The sequence below is a fragment of the Meles meles genome, chromosome X (genome assembly GCF_922984935.1).
Source record: "Meles meles chromosome X, mMelMel3.1 paternal haplotype, whole genome shotgun sequence".
NCBI lineage: Eukaryota > Metazoa > Chordata > Mammalia > Carnivora > Mustelidae > Meles > Meles meles.
In genome coordinates this window covers 71,950,985-71,970,845 of record NC_060087.1, presented here as the reverse complement: position 1 = coordinate 71,970,845, position 19,861 = coordinate 71,950,985, and the positions used below count along the sequence as shown (strand labels likewise).

The window sequence follows — 19,861 nt, the reverse complement described above, 5'->3', positions numbered from 1 at the left end:
CATTGGGGAGGGTATGTGCTATCATGAGTGCTGTGAAGTGTGTAAACCTGGTGATTCACAGACCTGTACCCCTGGGGATAAAAATACATTATATGTTTATTTTAAAAAAAGGAAGGATGAATACCCAACTTTTGTAGCAACATGGACGGGACTGGAAGTGATTATGCTGAGTGAAATAAGTCAAGCAGAGAGAGTCAAGTATTATATGGTTTCATTTATTTGTGGAGCATAACAAATGACATGGAGGACATTGGGAGATGGAGAGGAGAAGGAAGTTTGAGGGAAATTGGAAGGGGAGGCGAACCATAAGAGACTATGGACTCTGAAAAACAACCCGAGGGTTTTGAAGGGGCGGGGGTGGGAGTTTGGGGGAACCAGGTGGTGGGTAATAGGGAGGGCATGTATTGCATGGAGCACTGGGTGTTGTGCAAAAACAATGAATACTGTTATGCTGGAAAAATAAATAAATTAATGAAGTTAGGAAAAAAATAAATAAATATATTGGCAAATATAGAAGCTACCATTATTATAGCAATAGTTAGTAAGTCTACTTTTTTCTACATAATATAGGAGACTAATATATTTTAAATTCTTACACTAAGAACTAGTATCTGTGTAAATGGTTTGTAACTGAATAATATGTTTTCTGCATTTAAGTGAGTAAATGCATTTAAAATATTTATTAGTTTATGTATTAGGGCACACAATAAATGAACATGTAATTGTGTGACATCAACAACCTAAAGGAGTGGATATAGAACTATTAAAGGAACAGATTTTTAGTATGTTATTAAAGTTAATCTGGTATATAATCAAAGTATAGTGTTATAAGTTTAAGATTACTAAGATCACCACAAAGAAGATAAACTGTAGAAAATAAACTATAATAAAGAGACTGACATGTTTTATCATTAAAAAATCAACTAAACACAAAAGAAGAAAGTAATGTAGGAAAAGAGGGACAAAAATCAATAAGGCCTATAAAAACAAATATCAAAATGACAGAAGTTCCTTATTATCAGTAATTACTTTTATTTTTAGATTGGTGGGGAGGTGCAGAGGGAGAACAAGACAGAGAATATTAAGCAGGCTCCAAACCCAGCCATGTGCCTGATGCCGGGCTCTATCTCACAACCCCGAGATCATGACCTGAGCTAAAATTGAGTCAGAAGCTTAACCAACTGAGCCACCCAGCTGCCTCAGTAATTACTTTAAATATAAGTGGTTTAAACTCTCCAATCAGAATTTGGCAGAATTGATTTAGAAAAAAAAAAGTGATTCAACTACATCCTGTCTATAAGAGATTCTCTTTAGATCTAAAGACTCAAAAAGACTGAAAGTGTAAAGATGGAACATGGTATTTCATCCAAATAGCAACCAAAAGAGAGCAGGAGTGACTATACTAATATCAGGCAACATAGAGTTTAAACTTTAAAAGTATATAAAAGACAAAGAAGGACATTATATTAATAAAAGTTCCAATAAGGCACAATAACACAGTGATCAGAAACATTTACACACCTCGTAACAGACCATCAAGATACATGAGGTAAAAAGTGGTAGGAATGAAAGGAGAAATGGACAATTCTACAATCGTATTTGGGAACTTCAATAAACTACTCTCAGTAATGGATAGAATAATCAGACAGAAGAAAAATAAGGAAATAGAAAACTTAAAGAACACAATAAATCAGCTTGATCTAATAAATATGCAGAACACTCTACATAACAATAGCATATACATTATTCTCAAGTGCATGTGGAACATTTTCTAGGAAATACCTATATTAGGTTACAAATTACATCTCAATAGTTTCTAAAAGGTAGATATCATGCAATGCACATTCTCCAACCACAACAGAATGAAGTTAGAAATCAGTAACAGAAGTAAAACTGAAAAACTCAAAAAACTGTTGAAATTAAACAATGCAGTTTTTAAGTAACCAGTGGACTAAATAAGATATCATGATGGAAAGTTAAAAATAATTAAAGCCTACTTAAATATTGCTTAAAGCCCACTCTCACCACTGTTGTTCAACATAGTACTAGAAGTCCTAGCAACAGCAATCAGACAACAAAAAGAAACAGAAGGTATTCAAATTGGCAAAGAAGAAGTCAAACTCTCTCTCTTCACAGATGACATGATACTTTATATGGAAAATCCAAAAGACTTCACCCCCAAACTACTAGAACTCATAATGCAATTCAGTAATGTGTCAGGATACCAAATCAATGAACATAAATCAGTTGCTTTCTTATACACTAACAATGAAAATATAGAAAGGGAAATTAGATAATCAATTCCATTTACTATAGCACCAAGAACCATAAGAGGTCTGGGAATAAACCTAACCAAAGAGTTAAAATATCTGTACTCAAAGAACTACAGAACACTCATGAAAGAAATCAACGAAGACACAAAAAGATGGAAAAACATTACATGCTCATGGCTCAGAAGAATAAACATTGTTAAAATGTCTATGTTGCCCAGAGGAATCTATACTTTTGATGCCATCCCGAACAAAATACCAGTGGCCTCTTCTGATTCCACACAAATTTTAGGATTATTTGCTTCAGCTCTTTGAAAAATACTGGTGGAATTTTGATCAGAATGGCATTAAAAGTATATATTGTTCTAGGCAGTATAGATATAATCCTAAAATTTGTATGGAATCATAAGAGACCCCGAATTGCTAAGGAAATGTTGAAAAACAAAAACAAAACTGGTGGCATCACATTACCTGATTTCAAGATTTACTACAAAGCTGTGATCACCAAAACAGCATGGTACTGGCATAAAAACAGACACACAGACCAGTGGAACAGAGTAGAGAGCCCAGATATGGACCCTCAACTCTATGGTCAAATAATCTTCGACAAAACAGGAAAAAATATACAGTGGGAAAAAGACAGTCTCTTCAATAAATGGTGCTGGGAAAACTGGACAGCTATATGTAGAAGAATGAAACTCAACCATTCTCTTACACTGTACACAAAGACAGACTCGAAATGGATAAAAGACCTCAATGTGAGACAGGGATCCATCAGAATCCTAGAGGAGAACATAGGCAGTAACCTCTTCGATATCAGCCACAGCAACTTCTTTCAAGATATGTCTCCAAAGGCCAAGGAAACAAAAGCAAAAATGAACTTTTGGGACTTCCTCAAGATCAAAAGCTTCTGCACAGCAAAGGAAACAGTCAACAAAACAAAGAGGCAACCCATGGAATGGGAGAAGATATTTGCAAATGACAGTACAGACAAAAGGTTGATATCCAGGATCTATAAAGAACTCCTCAAACTCAACACACACAAAACAGATAATCATATCAAAAAATGGGCAGAAGATATGAACAGACACTTCTCCAATGAGGACATACAAATGGCTATCAGACACATGAAAAAATGCTCATCATCACTAGCCATCAGGGAGATTCAAATTAAAACCACATTGAGATACCACCTGACACCAGTTAGAATGGCCAAAATTAGCAAGACAGGAAACAACGTGTGTTGGAGAGGATGTGGGGAAAGGGGAACCCTCTTACAGTGTTGGTGGGAATGCAAGTTGGTGCAGCCACTTTGGAGAACAGTGTGGAGATTCCTCAAGAAATTAAAAATAGAGCTTCCCTATGACCCTGCAATTGCACTACTGGGCATTTACCCCAAAGATACAGATGTAGTGAAAAGGCCATCTGTACCCCACTGTTTATAGCAGCAATGGCCACGGTCACCAAACTGTGGAAAGAACCAAGATGCCCTTCAACGGATGAATGGTTAAGGAAGGTGTGGTCCATATACACGATGGAGTATTATGCCTCCATCAGAAAGGATGAATACCCAACTTTTGTAGCAACATGGACGGGACTGGAAGAGATTATGCTGAGTGAAATAAGTCAAGCAGAGAGAATCAAGTATCATATGGTTTCACTTACTTGTGGAGCATAACAAATGACATGGAGGACATGGGGAGATGGAGAGGAGAAGGAAGTTGAGTGAAATTGGAAGGAGAGATGAACCATTAGAGACTATGGACTCTGAAAAAGAATCTGAGGTTTTTGAAGGGGCGGGGGTGGGAGGTTGGGGGAACCAGGTGGTGGGTAATAGGGAGGGCATGTATTGCATGGAGCACTGGGTGTTTGCAAAAACAATGAATACTGTTACGCTGACAAAAATAAATAAATAAATAAAATACCAGTGACATTTTTCAAAGTGCTGGAACAAACAATCCTAAAATTTGTATGGAATCAGAAAAGACCTTGAATTGCTAAGGAAATGTTGAAAAAGAAAAAGAAAGCTGGGGGCATCACATTGCCTGATTTCAAGTTTTACTGCAAAGCAGTGATCACCAAGACAGCCTGGCACTAGCACAAAATCAGACACATAGACCGATGGAACAGAGTAGAGAGCCCAGATATGGACTCTCAACTCTATGGTCAACTAATCTTCAACAAAGCAGGGGGAAAAATACCCAGTGGAAAAAATAAAGTCTCTTCAATAAATGGTGCTGGGAAAATTGGACAGCTATGTGTAGAAGAATGAAACTCGACGATTTCCTTACACTATACACAAAGATAAACTCGAAATGGATGAAAGACCTCAATGTGAGACAGGAATTTATCAAAATCCTAGAGGAGGATATAGGCAGTAACCTCTCTAACATCACCCACAGTAACTTCTTTCAACACATGTCTACAAAGACAAAGGAAACAAAAGCAAAAATGAACTTTTGGGACTTCACCAAGATTAAAGGCTTCTGCACAGCAAGGAAACAGTTAACAAAGCATAGGCAACCCATAGAATGGGAGAAGATATTCCCAAATGACACTACAGACAAAGGGTTGATTTGCAAGATCTATAAAGAACTCCTCAAACCCAACAACCAAAATCCTGATAATCATGTAAAAAAAAATGGGCAGAAGACATGAACAAACACTTCTCCAATGAAGACATACAAATGGCTAACAGACACATGTTAAATGTTCATCATCCTTAACCATCAGGGAGATTCAAATCAAAAGTCATATTGAGATACCACCTTACACCAGTTAGAAAGGCAAAAACTAACAAGGCAGGAAACAACACATTTTGGAGAGGATGTGGAGAAAGGGGAACTCTCTTACACTGTTGGTGGGAATGCAAGTTGTGCAGCCACTTGGAAAAAGAGTATGGGGATTCCTCAAAAAATTAAAAATAGAACTACCCTATGACCCAGCCATTGCACTACTGGGTATTTACCCCAAAGATACAGATGTAGTGAAAAGAAGGGCCATGTGTACCCCAATGTTCATAACAACAATGGCCACAATCGTCAAACTGTGGAAAGAGCCAAGATGCCCTTCAATAGAGGAATAGATAAAGAATATATGGTCCATATATACAATGGAATATTATGCAGCCATCAGAAAGGATGAATACCCAAATTTTGTATCAACATGGACGGGACTGGAGATTATGCTAAGTGAAATAAGTAGAGAAAGTCAATTATCATATGGTTTCACTTACTTGCGGAGCATAAGGAATAACATGGAGGACATTAAGAAAAGGAAAGAGGGGCGCCTGGGTGGCTCAGTGGGTTGGGCCGCTGCCTTCGGCTCGGGTCGTGGTCTCGGAGTCCTGGGATTGAGTCCCATATCGGGATCTCTGCTCGGCGGGGAGCCTGCTTCCCTCTCTCTCTCTCTCTGCCTATTTGTGATCTCTCTCTCGCTGTCAAATAGATAAATAAAATCTTTAAAAAAAAAAAGGAAAGGAAAAGTTAATTGGGGGAAACTGGAGGGGGAGATGAACCATGAGAAATTGTGGACCCTTAGAAAAAAATTGAGGGTTTTGGAAGGGAAGGAGGTGGGGGGATGGGTAAGCTTGGTGGTGGGTATTGAGGAGGGCATATATTGCATGGAGCAGTGGGCCTGGTGCATAAACGATGAGTCTTGGAACACTGAAAAAATTTTAAACCGAAAAAATATACTTAAAGTCTAAAGAAAATGAAAATACAATATATCAAAACTTATGGGATGAAGCAAAGTCAGTGCCAAAAGAGGAATTTATAGCTCTAAATGCTTACATTAAAAAATAAACAACAAGAAGTACCTCAAACCAACAACCTAAATATATAATTTAAGGAACTAGAGAAAGAACGAACTAAACTAAAAGTGAGCAGAAGGAAGGGAATGATACATGAGAGGTAAAATAAATGGAGAAGAGAAAAACAATAGAAAAAGATCAATAAAACTAATGTTAGTTCTTTTAAAATATTTACAAAATTGAGAGACATTTAGCCAGATGGACTAAGAAAAAAGAGAGAAGATTCAAATTGCTAAAATCAAAAATGAAATTGAGGACATTACTATGAATTCTATAGAAATAAAGATTATAAGAGAGTACTATGAACAATTATACTCAAATTGGATAACCTAAATGAAATGAAGAAAAATTTTTAGAAACACAATACCTACCAAGAATATATTATGAAGACTGAAACTGTAAATAGAAAAGGAGATTGAATCAATAATCAAAACGCTTCTGAAAAATTAAAACCATGGACCTGATGGCTTCACTTGTGAATTCTACCAAACATTTAAACTGAACTAATCTTAATCTTTCTAAAATGTTTCTAAAAAATTGAAATTATGGGGCACTTCCTGACTCATTCTGTAAGACTAGCATTATTCTGATGTCAAAGCCAGAAAAGAATATCACACAGAAAAACATAGATCACTATCCCTAATGAACACTAACACAAAATTCCTCAACAAAATACTAGGAAACAGAATTCAGCAACATATTAAGAGGATTATACACCATGACCAAGTGAGATTTATTCATGGAATTCAAGGATATCATAGCATATGAAAATTGATCAGTAAATTATATCACATTAACAGAACAATGAGGAAAATCACATGATCATCTCATTTAATGTAGAAAAAATGATAAAATTCAACATTCTTTTATGATAAAAACACATAATACATTAGGGAAAGCAGGAAACTACCTTAATAGAAGTTATATATGAAAAACCCACAGTGAATATCATACTCAGGGGTAAAAGACTTCTTTTAAGATCAGAAATAAAGTAAGGATGCCCTCTTTCAACACTTCTATTCAGGACAGTGGTGGAAGCTATAGCCAGAGCAATTAAGTGAGAAAAAGAAATAAAATGCATCCAAATTGAAAGAGGTAAAATTACCTCTGTTTGCAGATGATAGGATCTTACATACAGAAAACTCTAATGATTACACACTCACTCTTTCTTTCTCTCTCTCTCTCTCCCACACACACACACACACAGCTGGAGATAATAAATGAATTCAACAGTGTAGCAGGATACAAAGTCAACACACAAAAATCAGTTGCACTTGTAGGCATTAAGAATGAACAATTTAAAAAGGATCTCATAATTTGTTTACATTATTGTCTGGGGTGAATAAATATATTTTGAAATCAAAGTAATAGCGAAATGATAAAAAAAAGTTCCATTTACAATACCATGAAAAAAATCAATTAGCTTGACCAAGGAAGTTAACACTTGTACAGTGAAAACTACAAAAATTGCTAAGGAAAAAAAGACATAAATAAATGGAAATGCATCTCATGTTTAACACTGTTAAGATGTCAACACTACCCAGAGTGATATATGGATTCAATGAAATCTCTATCAAAATCCCATGATGTTACTTGCTGAAATAGAAAACCCATCCTAAAATGTATTTGGAATCTCAAGGGACCCAAAATAACTAAAATAGTCTTGAAAAAAGGACAAAGACGAAGGACTCATGATACATGATTTCAAAACTTATTGAAAAGATATAGCACTCAAAACCATGCAGTACTGGTATAAAGACGGACATATAGAACAATGAAAAAAATAGAGAGCCCAGCAATAAATTCTTACATGCATGGTTAAATCATTTTTGATAAGGCTCCTGATTCCATTCAGTGATGATGTCTTTTCAAGAAATGGTGTTGGAAAAAAAAAAAAAAAAAAAAAAAAAAAGAAATGGTGTTGGGAAAATTGGATATCCACATGCTAAAGAATGAAGTTGGACCTTTACCTAACACCATATATTCAAAATGGATCAAAAAGCTAAATGTATGACCTAAAACTATAAAATTCTTAGAAGAAAACAAGGTGAAATCTTTGCTACATTGGATTTGGCAATGATTTCTTCAGTATAACACCAAAAGAATAGGCAAAAAAAGAAAAACAAGACAAATGAGATTTCACAAAGTATTTTTAAAATGTTCATCAAAAGACAACATCAACAGAGTAAAAAGACAACCAACAGAATGGGAGAAAATATTTGCAAATCATGTATCTGATAAGAGGTTAATATTCAGAATATAGAGAGATCTTCTAACATTCCACAATAAAAAGAATTATATAATGACTCAAAAATGGGCAAAAGAGTTATATAGACATTTATCCAAGGAGTATGTAAAAATGGCCAATAGGTCCATGAAAAGATGCTTGACATCACTCATCGTTAAGGGACTGCAAATCAAAACATCACTGAGATACCACCTCATAGTTATTAGGATGGGACCTATATAAAAACAAAACAAAACAAACTCCACAAAGTAACAAAAAGGAAGATAACAAATAATGCCCAGCATGTGGGGAAATTGAAACTGTTGTGCAGTATTGGTAGGAATATAAAATGGTATAGCTGCTGTGGAATGCAATATAGCAGTTCCACCAAAAACAAAAAAAGAAAGGATTACCATACGATGAAGCAATTACACTTCTGTGTATGCTCAAATGAATTGAAAGCAAAGTCTCGAAGAGACATTAGTGCACCCATGTTCATAAACAGCATTATTTCATTAAAGCTAAAACATGGAAGCAACACAAGTATCCACTGTTGGATGAAAGATAAGCAAAATGTGGTATAAATATTCAATGAAAAATTATTTAGCCTTAGAAGGGAAGAAAACTGTGACATATGGCTTGACATGGATGAACCTTGATGACATTATGATAAGTGAAAGAGCCAGTCACAGAAAGACAAATACTGTATCATTCCACTATATGACATACTTAGAATAGTCAAAATCACAGATACAGAGAGTAGAATGGTGGTTTCCATGGGTTGGAGATTGGATTGTGAGTTCTTATTTAATGGATATAGAGTTTCAATTTTACAAGTTAAAAAGAGTTATGGGGTGGATGGTGGTGATGTTTGGACAATATTATGAGTATACTTATTTATTCATTTAATATTTTATTTATTTTAGAGAGAGAGAGTGCACACAATTGGGGGAAGGGAGAGTGACAAGCAGACTCTGCACTCAGTGAGGAGTCCAACACAAGGATCAATCCCAAGACACTGCAATCGTGACCTGAGCTGAAATCAAGAGTCAGATGCTTAACTAAATCACCCAGGTACCCCATAAATATATTTAATACCATTAAACTGTACACTTAAAATTAGCTAAGATGGGTAAATTTTATGTTAACTACATTTTACCAAAATAAAAAAAATAGGGGAAAAAAGGAAATTTATTTTTTAGGTTATTTATAACTACAGAAAGCACAGAAATCTATAAAAATTAGTTATATTTATAATAGTTGTTTTATGTAAACATGTAATTTGTTACTTTCTTCTTGAAGTATTTCATCTTTAATTTAACATAGAACAACATGATGTTGATTCTGGAAGTCAGAGAATTTGTTACAAGCATTTTTTTCCTGAGCTACAGGTTACTTTGGAACCCATCACTGCCATACAAGTGTTCCAATTCCACATTCTTTTAATTGTATCTGCAGCATTTAACAACATATTTTGTCATTTTTGAGCCTTTGTTTCCTTATTTTTATGTACAATATAGCTACTATTACATATGATGATGACTCTAAAGGGTAATATTAAGATCAAATATTCTGATAATGCTTTATACAACTGCTAACCTTACATATGAGTACAATATTGATAAACACTATGGTTTTTTTCTTCTTCATCTGGGGTATGTTGAATGTCAGGGCTTATCTTAGATGAATTTTGGACAACAGCACCTAAATGTTACTCAGGAATCTCCATCTTCATTTGTCACAAACTGGTATCATTACCACCACCTCTCCTCCATTCTCCTCTATATGGCAACTTGGTTAATGGCACCACCATCTCTCCACATCAGAAAGCACGGAGTTAAACTGAACTTTTCACACTTTCTTTCCTCCTACATCAAATAATCCAGTAATTACAGTCATTTCTCTTAATAGCTTTCAATTGTGTTCTCGCTTCGCCATTCTTACTTATTACTGCTTTATTTCAAGCTCTTTTGAATTGAGTCTGGACTACCACAACAGGTGTCCTTTTATTCTCTTTTCCTCTATGCCTTCTCCTTAAATCCAAAGGTTACCTGTTACCTCTGGGATGAGGTATAAACTTTCTCAACAAAGTCCCTGATTACTTTACCAATCTCACTTCTCATCAATCCCAGTCACACCGTGTATCTACTATGCACATGCCAAACTACGGGTAGTTCCCCAAATGTACCATGATCTTTCTCAGCTAACTTCAAGAATAGACACTTGAAAATGGAAGGAACAATATTGTTCATTGAAGTCGGAGACTTCTTGAATGAGAAAAGTTTTAGTTAAGAGAAGATACCAAAAAGAATATGGTGCCTATAAATACAAGCAAGACAATGTAGGGAAAAGTAGGAAAACTAACCTAGGTGGGCAGAGGGCTGGATTTAAGTAATAAAAATAAGCATACAGAGAGTGGTGACAAATAGTGGAAATCTTATTAAAAGGCTGGGTAGGTCATTGTGGTTTGATTGCCTATGTGTCTGTCCTATAGTCCACAAAGTGTATCTGGTAGTTATTAGGCAAAAAGGTGTTTTTTTAAAGTACACCTGGCAACCTAGTCCCTGTTTGTAACTGCAAAAGAAAGAAATACAATTTTCTTTTAATTATTTCACTATTTTTTCAGCTCTTTTGGCAGGAGCTATAAAAACTCTATACCAGTTTTTGAGTTGCTTTATGGCAGCTCCAAAGATAGCTTTATTGTTTCCAATTTATTCATCTCTAAAACTTTTTGGTAAATGACATATGTTATCAATTTTTCTAGGTTAGCAAGGTTGAATGGGATAAATAGCAAGTTAAACAAACACTGCACAGTACTGATGAGTCTTAACTATTTTAATTATGTGTACCACATTCATAAAACAATAACAATAATAAACAACAATAAAATAACAATTTATCATTGTTGATATTAAACCTAGAGTGGCTATCACAATTTTAAAAACATCTATCAGATTTTTTAAGTGACTATCACAATATTAAAATTATCTGTCATAAAATTTCTTCAAAGTTAAGCCAATCTTCTTCTGGAGACAGAGACTTACACAAAAGAAAGAGAGAACTTTTGGCTGAAAAATCTGACTGCACTTTTTAGTCATTAACAACACAAAATAATTTTTTTTATGATGTCTAGAATGGACCACAATGTGTCCTTTTCCTAACTTCAGAGTCTGCCAGAAGCAAATAAGATGAATGGGGCAGTTGTAACATGGCATTTTGAAACAAAATTCTTGGTCTCATGGACAATAAAGACAAGGTCATGTAATGAGGAAGGGATAAGAGAATAAACATATAATAAACATTGCTCAGGGATCTCTGCAAGTTTTGAAGTTATTTGCTCATATCCTCAAAACCTTCTTGGCTGTGCCTTTGTCTTTTCCATCTCAAGGTATTCTTTTCACTAATCAAAGGTCAAGGTTTTGTCTGCTACCTGTCTGGAGGTTGAGCTGCAACAACAGGATAAAAAGAAACTTGGGAGTTAAAAGCTGTAATGAAAGAAAATAATATTTTTATCCATAGACTACTTTAAATAGATTATGTAATATAAAACATAGATATCATGATCCTTCAAAGCTTCAAACCCATGTTCAAAAAACTGTGATCACCTTATAATCACAAGTATAATAATGTCTCTTAAAATACTAAGATGGAACTATAGTAGTGTTCATTTTGTAACCTAGGAGTCTGCTAACATTAGGTTAGCACAATATTTATTACACTTGACACCTCTAATTATATGTTATTTTCAATATATAAAATTAACAAACCCATTTGTGGTATAATATTTATGTGATGAAATAAGGTACTGCTGATGCTTGTTTCTTCTATTATTTCTATTTCATTTACTATTTGATTGGTCATCTTTTTATTCAGGAAGTACCAAGATAATAAATATGAACAACCAGATTGTTCCTAACTTTTTATAAAATAATCAGTTATTTAAAAAAAAAACCCAAATCAGTTATTTGTAATAAAAATGATCTTATTATTAAAATTTCTGTGAAAACTCAGATAGCTATGGTCCTCAAAGTAACCCCAAAGCATAAAAAGTTATCAACTGTGTGTATGCATGTGTATGTGTACACACACACGCATGTGTGTTTGTATAGGTTCTCTGCGAAAGGGTAAAAATGAGGTGGTAGCAGATACATTAGCAGATAAACTTTTAAAAGTCAGCAATCAGGAAGCACACTTAGCTGGGCAGCTTGAAAGCTTGGTTACTTCCTAAATGGGGTTAGTATGTTAGGGTGTTAGAATGACCTCAGAATGGGAAAATCAGAAGCTGGTGGTGAATAAGTGAAAATTTGTTAATATAGGGTGCTTATATTCTTGTTAGAAACTTTGAAGTCTGCAGTTGTGTGTGTGTGTGTGTGTGTGTGTGTGTGTGTGTGTGTGTGAGATGAGATAAGGCTAGGTTAGGAAGTACAAAGGATGGCATAGAAGAAATATTTTTCTTTTACAAATGGACTTGGACCAGCCAGAACATATTGGGATTCAATGATATGCTAAAAAAGTAAAGATTACTGCAATCATATTTATTATTCTACAATATCCCTCCTTCTCCATATAACATTATTTCTTTTGTCTTCACCTCCAATATAATCATCTCTTGCTACTACCTTCTTATCCACATTCCTCATTTTATTGAGGGACTCTATTACACTGAGTCAACAGTTTCTATCCCATAAACATTTCTCTATAGAAATGGATTGGTTGACATGCCTCATGAGAGACAGAACCTGAAATTTCATACCTTGCTTATTTAATCATTTTGAATTTATTGTCTTTGATACTCAATACATCCAAACTAAGACTTAAATATTTTAGAAAATGTAGTTTAATAATTGTCCCTCAAGTAGAAGATGAAATAAATTCAGACACAGCTGCTTCAGTTTTTTTCAAGCCTGGAACACGGCAGACTGCCCAGATCCTATAGCTGTTGAATGCACATCTACCCTGGTGTCATTTTAGCAAACATTTCTGAGATTTGAAAATCTAGTGAAATCTCCTTTTTGAGAATAAAATGTCTCTTTAGTCAATTATTTAAGATTTATGATGTTGAGTGATAGTCTTAAAGTTCTCTAGGTTAGTCTCTACCAATTTTTGGACTCAAGTTGATTTGGTCTGTTTTATTCTATCTGCACAGATAAGATGCATCATTGATCCTTACATTTGAGGGGGCAGGGCCAAAGGCCCTTGAAGCATAGGGGAAAATACATAATTTTGAAATTCCTTCAGAAAGAAGGTCATTTGCATAGATTTTCTGCAGTAGGGGCAGTAATAAGGTGCAATTTACTTTGAGCTTGGAGTAACTGGTTTTCCTTTGGATTGCTCACCTAGGTCATTATAAGTTTGTGGTTGGCTCAGAAAACTATACATGGTGTAGATAAAGAGAGAAGGCTGAATTCAATCTGAGACTTTGATCTTGTAGCAAATCAACAATTGTTTTTTTCCCCAGACTATTCAAAGAACAATGGGAAGTTCACATGGTTAGCAGGAGGAGCTTTTGTATTTACTCAATATTATTTACTTAGTTACATTGAGTTTGAGATCTTTTACTAATTAACTTCAAAGGAGCTTCCAACTCAGTTCACTGTATTTCAATTAAACACTTTCAGGACACTATCTTATCTAACAACAAATCCAGAAATAGGATATCATTGAAGCAGTTCAGTATTATAAAGAAATATGGCCAAATTGATATATAAAGGAGTGACTTTATTGAAAACGTTTGGTGCACAGATGACCTCAGTAAAGCAGTTTAACAATGAACAGACCTTGAGCAAGTTGATAGGAGATGGTTTACTGTATCTTAGATTGAAAATCCCCAGAAAACTTGTCTCCCACTGACAAAACACAGCATATCCCTAGAAAGTTAGAAAGAGAAAAACTGTTTATCTGTATGTAAACATATTTAATTAAGAAACTACAAGGCAGGACATTGCTTTGATTATAGGGAGTATGTGAGTACTATATACCTATATATGCCTAAAGATTAGGTTTAACTAAGATTTATTTCAATGAATATTAAGCAGAAGAGTTAAACCTGTTCATGTATTTTAATGGCTCTATGATCAGGATGAAAGTGATACACTGGGAGCCCCTGGGTGGCTCAGTGGGTTAAGCCTCTGCCTTCGGCCTAGGTTATGATCTCAGGGTCTTGGGATCGAGCCCTACATCAGGCTCTCTGCTCAGCAGGGAGCCTGCTTCTCTCTCTCTCTCTCTCTCTCTGCCTACTTGTAATCTCCCTGTCAAATAAATAAATAAAATCTTAGAAAAAAAGAAAGTGATACATTGGACCAACCATTTTGAAATGAAAATATAAAAACTTCTGGCCACTCCAGTTAATCCACTCTGATGACATTATGCTACAAATTTAGCCTCTTCTGAACAAAGGATTATCTGTAGGCTTCCTCGAAGATACAAGATATTTATTAACAAAAGCATTTTTCTTGGTTAATTTAGGAGCAATTAACAAAGATACTAATTTAAGAGAACTTTGGTGCAAAAAGCATGACACATTTGATTGGTATGTTCAGACATCTGTCACACTAAGAAGACCTATATAATTCTATTTATAAAACTCTGGTTATAATAGACTATCCTATATGAAAATTTCCTTCAATATCACTACTGAATCATCTTTGTTTTTTAAAAAAATCTACCATAAATCATAGATGACCCCTTCTTTGAATGGCCTTAATGCAATTTTTCTTAAGTGCACTGGAATCTGTCAAGTACTTCAACTAATGATAGTTATTAATTAATAATAATTAATGATAATGAGTAAAATTTTTATCAATAAAAACAATTTTCAAAGTTTAAGAAAGATAAGGTATTACTTTTGTCTATTCTATATGGAATAATATTGTTGTTCAGAATTGTAAATAACCTCTAGATAACTTATTAAATGATACCGGAGTCTTAGTAATATAGTTCTAAAACCACAATCCATGGAAGTGAATGTTAACCTTCACAAAAAGGAAGATAATTTCAGGAGTTAAGATCTTGTTGGGTTATTTCTGAAAAGTGCAACACAGTGTAATAATTAATATACCCATATTTCCAACTACTTTAATACATTGGTGACCTTTGATCTGAACAACCAAAATGTTTTCTAACCATTCTAGAAACTCAGTAAGATGCCATTTTATTTGTCTTCATATAGCTTCTATTCTCAAATAGGCATGTGTTTTCCTATTAAGTGAGCTAAAAGCACCTTAAAAGGCACTATATTTCTCATTTTGCATATTTTCGAGACTTCTAAACTGTTTAATTATTAAATGCCTATTTAAATAATGAATGAAGATGATACAAATGGCTTGACTAAATGTTCTGATGTTAAGTTGGTTGTTTGGTTCATTTGTGGTTAATAGAAAAATTTTATTTCTTTTAAAGGGAGCTTCTCCATGAGAGACTATGGACTCTGAAAAACAACCAGAGGGTTATGAAGGGGCGGCGGGGGGGGGGTGGTGGATTGGGGTGGGAGGTTGAGGAACCAGGTGGTGGGTAATAGGGAGGGCACGTACTGCATGGAGCACTGGGTGTGATGCCAAAACAATGAACACTGTTATGCTGTAAATAAAAAAATAAAAATAAATAAATAAATTAAAAAAAAATAAAAAAAATAAAGGGAGCTTCTCTTCTTAAGTTGTTTTAATGGGGAAAGTACCTGTGTTTTCCTATTTTAGTTATTTATGATGGAAATATGGACAAGGATGTAATAAACCAGGAAAAATGTGGAAGTTGTGAAGGAAGGAAATCATCCATTCTTCTAGAAGAATGCTTTGTTTGTGTATCCTCCATTAAAAAAAAAAAAAAGATTGTTTTTTTGGGGAAGGAGAGAAATGCCCTACTTTGCAGGTAGTTTTCATCTAAAATTAACATGATACATTTTACATACCCAAACTTAGGAAATATAGTTGTTATATACTAGGATTCTAACAGCAAAATATTCCTTAACTAGTAAACTAAAACTTATGATAACCATATTTTCATTCACCCCAAAACATCAAATCCATAAAATAAACATATTTTTAAAGTTTTTATACTACTGCAAAAGTTCATTTGTATAAAACAACTGGGGGTAACATCTCTTTTTTCTAATGTTGTGGTTTGTATTTTAGCAATATTATTTTTATTACTTATAATGACGTTACCCTAAAACTTACATAAGGTGGAGGTATAAAACTATACTAGGTATTTACAACTGTCTCCAGAGAGATGGTTCTTTTGGGAAAATCATGAAATTGTTCTTTATTAAAGTAAAATCTTTGGAGAGATACCAATTTTGTACTTTAATTTTGGTTATATATGCCTTATTTATATATATATGTGTGTGTATGTATATGTGTGAGTATATATATACATATATACATTCAATTACACATTGAATATATATATATTCAATTACACATTCTAGTAGAAAGCAAAGTAATTTTTTAAGTTGTACATTTATCCACACAAACACTATAATCTAAATGTATTTGTTTACCATGTCTAATGAAGAATAACAAAAATAAAATTCAATGTGTACCAACTTGATTATGTCTCAATGACAGTATGGTGGTAAAATTTCATCAAAAAGAATATTACTTGCTGCTGTAAAAAATAGTCTTCCAAAATTTAGAAATCCTAGTTTGTGCATGCAATTCAGAGTGCTAGAAGAAACATTTGATATGATTTTTAGGAGAAATAAGAAAAAAGCAAATTTTAAGTCAAAAGTAGAAAGTTTAGGCTTCTTTGCTCCTTAAAATTATGTCGTCAAACTAATTAAAATTCTATTATTTAATGAGAAATTAGAATATAATAGTTATCACTGCTTTTGCCAGCTTCATTGTAAAATGGGATTTTGGGAAATAATGGTTTCAAATGTCTTTATTCATGGTATTTAAAGTTCATTCAACTTTGCTCTCTCTGCAAATAGAGGGAAGAAACAAACACTTGGCCATCATACCCTTGATGGAGGTAGTGAATGAGCCAGCCACAGTGCAATCAAGGCCATTTTTCTATTTATAAGCTGTATAGCAGATGTATCTTTCAAATAGAAAACTGTGTTGCTGGCTCCCCGGGTCAAAAAAGAAGTAATACTGGACATCTTATCTCCTCTCTTCCATGGATTGCATACTCAAATTTTTAAAAGGAAGCTTTTAGTCCTGTTCAGTGACCTAACACTTTGAATTATAAGAAATGGAGAAGAAATTTAAAGTCTACATTGATATAAACTTACCTTAAACAATGATTCACAGCACCTGATGATACAGCAAACTTCACAACATTTGGTGGTTGAGCTTCTACTATAATGTCAAAACTAAGGAATGGAATATGTGAATTGGAGTGAAAGTTTAAATTGGTAGGATCCTTGATAACAATGGAATTCTGGACCTTTGAGAAATCTTTTAAAAAGCCAGATTCCTTGGCATCAAGGACATCCTTGGACTTAGTAGTATGCTTAAGGCTAACAGAATCCATGGAGCCAGTAGTGTCTTTGAGGAAGGCACCAAATTTGTGGTTATCAAAAATTGTATAATTTATACTAAGCTTAGATGGATCAGAAAATTCAGAGGTGGTCAGATTTCCAGCTGCGGAAATATAGTTTGTGCTAGCACCAAAAGTGGGGTAGTTACCATTAACAATATTGGGAATGGAGGAACTGGCACCAATTTCCAATTCAGCCTCAGAGAGATTATTAATATTGCTAGAATTGGTAGAATTATGAACATTATGGATATTTATGGCATCATCATTTGTGTTGGTGACAAGGTTGGATTCAAAGACATGAGTTAATCTAAGGTTATGGTTAGTGCCTGAGGCACAGGTGGTGCCAGGAGTATAGCTAGGGCTAATAGCACCACTACAATTAGTTGTATTGCTAGTGTCAATGGCATTGACAGTGGTAGCTCTAGAGCTAGGTTTGGCAGCATAACTGTTTCTAGCAATATAGTTGGTGTTGGGTAGAAGGCTAGAACCTACTGCATGAATGAATCCTGAGACACAGTCAGGATCTGGGTCACAGTTTGGGACAGCTGTATAGTTGTGGCCAGTAGCAATGGTGGATTTTGTATCATACCTGAAATCAGCATACTTGTTAGAACTAATTGCACTACTGTGACTTGTAGTATTACTAGGCCTGACATTATGGTTAGAGTCAGGGTCTATTTTAAAGTCAGGGCCATTGTAATTGGGGCCAGGACAACTGATGTTGGGGCCAGAGCCATTGTTAATGGACTCAGGGCAGTTGGGGCCTGATCGGATATTTTGAGGGTCAGAGGCATTGTTTTGGAGGCCAGATCTATTGATTTCAGAGCCAGATCTATTGTTGAAGCCAGCACCATTACTAGAATCAGAAGTGTAGTCCAGGCCAGTTCCATTTTGGAGCCCAGAACTATAGTTTGTATTAGGGCCATTGTTGCTGTTAGCAGTACAGTCCAGATCAACATCATTGTTTAGGCCAGAGGTACTGTCCGAATTATTGGTGTGTTTTTTCCCATTAGAACCAGTGCTATATTTGGAGTTAACATCATTGTTAGTGGCTTTATCAAGGTTAGAGTCAGGTTCACTGTTGGAGTCAGTTCCATTGTTAGAATCACCATCACTGTTGGAATCAGCTCCACTTGTAGGGTCAACATCACCACTGGGATTAGATCCATTGTCTGTGTCTGAATCTTTTTCAGCATTGCTATCTTTGGGATCACTGTCATCAGGGTCAGACTTATCTTTGGGATCTTTCTTATCTTTGGTGGTGTTGTCATCCTCAGAATCTACTTCATCTTCAGGATCTTTTTCATCTTCAGAGTCTGTCTCTTCTTCATGGTCTGTCTCATCTTTGAGAAGAGGCTTCTCTTTGCCATTGGCCTTATCTTTGAGATTTCCAGCACTGATTAATTTAATTTCATTGTCAGGATTGGCCTCATTTTCAAGTTTAGCAGTAAAGTTAAATTTGCCCTCATTTTTGAGGCCAGGAATATTGCTGGTGTCAGTAACACTGTCTGAACCAGGGGTACTATGGTAGCCCATAGTATTTTGAGGATTCATGGGAAAGGTACTGGTAACAGTAGAGCCTATGAGATTTTGAAGAGCTGAGCAACTTTCACAATGTAAATAAGAAGTTGAGCCCAAGGAATATTTAGAATCCTCTCGGTGTAAAGGACAGTGGATGCCCACAGGATGTTTAGGATCCAGGGATCGAGATAAAGGGCTATTCCGAGAAGTCTTACGATGTCTAATAGATTTGGGGCTCAGAGAATATTTAGAATCCAAGGGAATTTGGAGATGTAAAGTGTAGTCTGAATCATCATCATCCGAATTTACAAGACATTTATGAAAAGAATTATTGATTTCCATGAAACATTTGGAACATATAGGAGCTCCAGTGTCCAAAGAATATGTGTTGTTGCTGTGAGTCTTGGGGCATACATCAGGCCAAGGGCTCATGGACATAGGATGGCAGAGAGATGCTAAGTCTTCAGAGGTATAATCTTCAACATTTAAAGGAGGAATAGGATTCATTTGAGACTGGGAACTCTGAAAACTTTGTGGGAATCTGTAGTCCTT

At 34.9% G+C, this 19,861-nt stretch overlaps 1 long non-coding RNA gene across 1 annotated transcript in view; it reads left to right on the top strand.

Annotated features, from left to right (window-relative positions):
• LOC123934490 overlaps positions 1-15,762 on the top strand; it is a 37,958-nt gene extending 22,196 nt beyond the window's left edge. The window contains exons 2-3 of the long non-coding RNA XR_006816802.1: positions 9,235-9,382; positions 15,707-15,762. This is a non-coding gene — a long non-coding RNA (uncharacterized LOC123934490). The remainder of the gene's footprint in view (positions 1-9,234; positions 9,383-15,706) is intronic.
• Positions 15,763-19,861: the final 4,099 nt, after the last annotated feature.